The following is a 6,745-nucleotide window of genomic DNA, read 5'->3' as shown; positions in this document are numbered from 1 at the left end:
ATGGCCTTTGCTGTCCTTGCGCCGTAAAGCCCCCAAACAACAACAACACGACGCAATGCCAATCGGCCATTCGGCATTCGTGTTCAAGAGCTACTCAATGAGCTTAACATCTCGGTAGACAAGGTTGCTCGATCATCACAGGAGCCCCTTCCACCCTGGCATGCACAAACACCAGCATGTGACTTCTCGCTCAAACTTGCGACGAAGTCTAATACTCCGCCCTCTGTCTACTTTCAGCTCTATTCACAACACCGTGCAGAACATTCTGACTTCTTGCCAGTTTACACAGACGGCTCGAAGTCGGAATCATATGTAGGATCTGCTGCTGTTTTTCCAGATAAAACCATATCAGAGCAGATACCTGTTAACTGCAGCATTTACACTGCAGAGCTGCATGCCATAGAGTTAGCTCTAGATCACATAAGAAAACACCGTTACCAACGGTGTATTATATATGCCGATTCAATGAGTGCACTACAGGCTTTATCAGCGATGTCACACACCAATCATCCAACCCTGTCCCGAATTCAGCAGATAATATACAGCCTCGATGCAAGCGGATTCGATATCCGCTTCTGCTGGATCCCCAGTCACATCGGGATTAGAGGAAATGATTTGGCTGACACTGCAGCCAAATCGACAGCCCTGACGGATAATCTTGACCTGTTAGTCCCCTATACAGACTACAGGCAAGTGATCCGTAGTAACCTGCAATCTCAGTGGCAAGATTCGTGGCATCGACTGATTACTACAAACAAACTATGTCGAATTAAGCCTGTGATCCATCCTTGGCGGTCCAGCTTTCGCAGGGATCGCAAAGAGGAAGTTGTTCTTGCTCGGCTCCGCATAGGACACTGTTATTTGACACACTCCTTTTTGCTGAGGGCTGATGACCCTCCTATGTGTGAGCAATGCGACACCGTTTTAACCGTCGAACACATTTTATGTGATTGTTCTAGTTTTATAAATGCTCGTCTTACTGCTTTTACCCATCTGACTGATCCGTATACACTCAGTCAGATTTTAAATGACAACGACAATGTGTCAGCAGTTTTTAAATTTTTAAAGTCGATCAATTTGTATACAGTCATATGAAATAAACAATTTGCTTTTGTCATTGTACTGATTTTATGACTGTATGCACCTTAAGACGAAGTAGCTTTTTACAAGTTGCCAGTCTTACCTTTTTATATTTTAACTTTTTCCTGGCGCACTATAACCCTGCTGTTTTTGCGCCACAAAAATCAAAATCAATCAATCAACCCTTTCCGCTTCCACGGGTCGCGGCGCATGGCTGCACACGCTGGATTCCAATGGTGTAACCCTGGAACCAAGGTATGGGCTTTGGAACCCAGTGATGCTAATCTGGAAAACCAGCAGCATCACTGGGAGGTCCCCTCACCACGTACAGGGGCCCGGAGTGACGAAGCGAAATTAGTATAGTTAGTCTATTAAATATGAAAAATAAAGAAAGGTTACTTTCCTTCCTTGCTCTCTACCAGTACTTTTGATAAAAGAGCTACTAAATAAAAGGATTTTTCAATGAGAGGAACGTAAAAGAGAACGCAGAATTCACCTATGAAAATCGCAGTGAAAGCACAAAGAGAAATCGCTCAGTCAATCGCTTGGCACCCGGGGCCATATAATTTAGTTTTCTGGGTAATTCAGCACTATGAGTGTTTGGTTTTGATGCAATCTCTGGGCCTGTTACTTTGTTTTCTGGTCTTGTTACTAATCTCCTGATTTAGAATGCATAATTTATACTTTGTTTGGCGGGTTTGTCTCCCAAGCTAGAATTTCTCTAAGTTAAATTAGACTTATACTTATTGAAGTCCTGCAAACTATGGTCCTTCCGGGGCTCCTTACAATGGATTTAACCAAATACTCCCTTAAATTTTCTTCTAAATCCCTCCTGTAATTGATAATTTCTGATCTACCTAAATACTATTTACTTTTGTTAGTTTCTGGCTTGGGAGATTTGTTGCTTGCCAATTGCTTAAAAAAAAAAAAAAAAAAAAAAAAAAAAAAATTGAATTTTCAATCCAATGAAAGGACCATAACACACACGCACTGTCGCCGTTCACCCGCGCTTGATGTATCTGCTCTTAGAATGAATAAATGAAATCATGCGCAGGTAAACGGCGATAGTAAATATTGATATTTTATATGAGCCAAATGCCTCGTCATCTAATTAGTGACGCGCATGAAGGGATTAACGAGATTCCCTCTGTCCTATCTCGAAATCAAGGCTGAATCCATTCTCCAAAACCTTCTTTCCTGGAGCAATACTCACAAACTGATTATTTCTATACCAAAAACTAAGCAATTATTATTTAAAGGACACTTGGATTTTCGCAGACCTCCTACTATTAGGCTCGCTGGACAAAGTATCTCTCTTGTACGTCAGATCAAATATCTTGGTATTTGGTTTGATGATAAACTTTCCTTCCTACAGCATCTCAAGTTCATTGTCCAACGGATCAGAACAGTTGCCGGTTGGCTACTAAATATTACTCGCTCCATGTGGGGAATCAAATCCACTACACTTAGATTATACTATTCTTGCTTACTCATTCCAATTGTCTGCTATGGAGCTGGTGTCTGGGGACACAGGGCGTTAAATTCGGTTTCCAAGAGATATCTAGTCCGCGCTCAGAGAATATTTCTACTGGCTTCCAGCAGAGCTTGTCGGACCATTTCTTCGGAGGCTCTGCAAGTTCTCTTTGGTCGGCTTCCCATATACTTTGATGTAGTCTTCTACTATCTTATGCATCACAGAAAACGCGGCAATGCTGCCTCTGTTGGGGAATACTCCTACGACTCAACTCTCTCCTTAAAAGACGACAAGACCAGGCTGTACACTGAGTTTGTGCAACACTGGCAAAACTCCTGGACGGACTCCTCCTTTGGGCGAACAACCTACCTATTCTTTCCACAGGTATATATTGTCAGCAAAGAATTTGATTGGAGGCGTTATAGCATGTACCTAACCTTCCTGCTCTCTGGACATGGGAGCCTAAACTCAAGGCCCCGGGTGCCAAGCGAATCTTGAGGCCAAGCGATCTTCCCTGCGAATTCTATTGCGATTATATTAGAGAGATAAGCTTTTCACTTTAAGTTCACACGTTTTTTCTTCCGTTATTCAAATATATAATAAAAGTTCTCTTTCTTAAAGTATAAGGAAGAAGTTTCAGAAAGGAAAGTAACCTTTCTTAATTTTTCTGTGTACTAACCTTCTATTTTACTCGCTTGGTCACTTGGTGGCACTACTCCTGCCTCCCCGTGGCGGGGCTGGACCTGGGTGAAAATACATCACCCAGGACTAAAAGGAGTTGAAAATGGACCAAAATACTAATAACACAAGATTGGAGAAAGCTAACTCCAATAAATGTGACGACTTACAGCTGAACATGTCTCAGGCTAAGAGAATGAAAATCAACAGCTCTCAGCCTACTGTCCCTTTTTTTTTTTTTGGTGATACATTCGTTATCATCACAACCCGTGGGAAAATTATCCCCTTTCTTAGTTCAGAAGACTATAGAGTCCATGGTTGGATCACCAAAAATGATAAAACGATTACAATCAGGTGATCTCTTAGTAGAAACCTCATTAAGTCATCAATCGGAAAAATTACTACAAATGAAAACTTTTGCAGGCCTACCAGTTGAAATTACCCCACATAATTCCCTGAATACATCGAAAGGTGTTATTACTGAATGGGACCTTTTGACTGTTTCAGAGGAAGAACTACTGAGCGAGCTAACAGAACAACAAGTAATTCATGTTAGGAGGATAATGATGAAGAAAGACGGAATTCTCATTCCAACCCGATCAGTAATTCTCACATTTAACAATCCTTCTCTTCCCCATTCAGTTAAAGCAGGATATTTAAATTGCAAAATCCGACCATATATACCAAATCCAATAAGGTGTTACAACTGTCAGCGATACGGACACTCTCAGGCGACATGTCGCAGTGATCCCATCTGTCCACTCTGTGGATCAAAAGACCACAATCAAGCAAACTGCACATCCACTACACCACTCTGTCCCAATTGTCACGAAAATCATCCTGCTTTTTCAAAGACATGCGAAATGTGGGTATTGGGAAAGCAAATTCAAAAATACAAAGTAGAAAATAAAGTGTCTTATCCAGAAGCAAGAAAACAGATACTTGCAACCAAACCTTCACGTTCCTATGCTTCAGCAGTGAAACGACAGCAAACTATAGCCACTCAAACGGAGGTAGTAATACCTCTAAATCACATTATAGACTGGAGTAAAGTAATATTGATGACAAAAACAGTTTCACAAGAAACATCCAGTGGTAAAGAGCAGGATACTTCCATGCCTGGAAAGCAGAAATCAGAAGTAAAATCTTCAAAAACAAAGCAAACATCATCTAATAAACCGTGTGAACAGAAACAAACAAATATAGATCAAATGGACACTGATGAACAGAGAGAGAACATACTAGAACTACACCCTGCAGAAGATATTGATACACCTCGTCCTAATTTTCCGAAGAAAGATAGACCCAAATATGATAAACGGAAAAACTCAAAAGCGCAGTCAGATTCAGCAAATCGTCCCGAGACCTAAATAATGCAACATATTATTATACAGTGGAACTGTCGTGGTTTACGTGGAAAATTGGATGAAATAAAAGATATAATTCAGAAGTATAAACCGGCCTGCATTTGCCTTCAGGAGACCCATCTAACACCTCAATCTTCACCCACATTTCAAAATTATACACTTTTCCGGAGAGACAGGAATGATAACAGAACTGCCAAAGGAGGAGTGGCAATTTTGGTAAATACTCATATACCAGCTAAGCAAACAACATTAAGAACCAACTTAGAAGCAGTAGCAGTAAGAATAGCCATCGGAATTTCTATCACAATCTCGTCCATTTATCTTCCACCAAATATCCCCCTCTCCAGATCGGAATTAAATGATCTTACTATGCAGCTCCAACCTCCCTACTGCCTTATGGGAGATATGAATGCCCATCATCATTTGTGGGGATCTACTCACACAGACAATAGAGGTAACATAATCGAAACTCTCATAGATGATCAACAACTGAATTTACTGAATACCGGATCTCACACTTATATCAGTTTGTCTACAGGTATCACCTCTGCAATAGACTTAACAATATGTTCTCCATCAATTTATCCTAGTATAGAATGGTTCGTGTTGAATGATCCTTACAACAGTGATCATTTTCCGATAGTATGTTCCATACAGACACAATCAACTCTTACAGAAGGAACCAGGACAGTATGGAATTTTAAAAAAGCTAATTGGAGTAAATATATGCAATTAATCAAACTGGATAAGCAATTAATAGAAACCCTGCCAATAGATGATGCTGTCTTATATATCAACGATCAACTGCTAGAAGCTTCCAAAGCTACAATACCTGAAATAAGTAAGGCAAGGCAGGCACGGTACAACTCTTGGTGGAATGCAGAATGTGCAACAGCAAAAACAAAACAAAATCGAGCATGGAATAGATTCCGTCAATACCCAACTACCGCCAATTTAATTGCATATAAAAAAGCCAAAGCTGAAGCAAGGAGAATTCGGAAAAAAGCAAAGAAAAAGTCTTGGATCGTGTTCGCTTCTACACTTACTAGGAACTCGAATCCTGGTTCGGTGTGGAAAAAAATTCGGATTTTAAGTGGAAGATATCCAATCACACAATCTCCGATCTTCCATTGGAAAGGGCAGGACGTTTTTCAAACAGACCAGATATCAGAAATTTTGGCTGAATCTTTCGCTTCCATATCAGCAGTTACAAGCTACAGCACTGACTTTCAAAAATATAAAGAGCAAGCTGAACGGAGTAAATTGAATTTCTCTACCAAGATATCTCATTCTTATAATCTACCATTTCTAAAAGAGGAATTACTTACAACCATTACAAAATTACCAAATAGCGCACCAGGTTCCGATGGCATTTATTATACTATGATACAACACCTAAACTCTGATTGTCTGGAAATCCTGCTAGCTCTATATAATAGAATTTTTCTGAACAACCTGTATCCATCCATATGGAAGCATGCAATTGTCCTTGCATTTCCCAAACCCGGAAAAGATCCTTCCTATACATATAATTATCGCCCGATTTCACTGACCAGCTGCTTGGGAAAAATCCTTGAACGAATGGTGCATAATAGACTTACGTGGTTGCTGGAAAAAGAGAATATTTTATCACCCCACCAATTTGGATTTAGGAAAAATAGATCAACACTTGACCTACATGTCAAAGTAGAAACAAATATTAGAAACTCGTTTATAAGAAAGCAGCATATGGTGATGGTAAATCTAGATCTTGAAAAAGCCTTTGACACAACATGGAGATTCGGAATTCTACGAGATCTATTTCAATTAGGATACAGAGGACAACTTCCACAATTTATAGAAAACTTTCTTGCCGACAGAACATTTCAGGTACGATACAAAGGCTGTTTCTCTACAATCTATATACAACAGGAAGGGGTTCCCCAGGGCTCAGTATTAAGTGCAACCCTGTTTGCACTGCGGGTGAACAATATCACAAAGGTTATACCCCCATCATTGCAAATATATATGTATGCAGATGATCTTTCCATTTCATTTCAATCACAAAGCATGAACACCATTGAAAGACAGCTGCAATTATCCATAAACAAAATAGAAGTATGGACTCAAAATAATGGCTATAGAATATCTGAGAAAAAATCTGTTG

This window comes from Mastigoproctus giganteus, unplaced genomic scaffold (genome assembly GCF_048544385.1).
Source record: "Mastigoproctus giganteus isolate SK-2022 unplaced genomic scaffold, ASM4854438v1 scaffold_20, whole genome shotgun sequence".
NCBI classification, from domain to species: Eukaryota; Metazoa; Arthropoda; class Arachnida; order Uropygi; family Thelyphonidae; genus Mastigoproctus; species Mastigoproctus giganteus.
The sequence above is the reverse complement of the archived record's forward strand: the minus strand, read 5'-3'. Positions refer to the sequence as shown.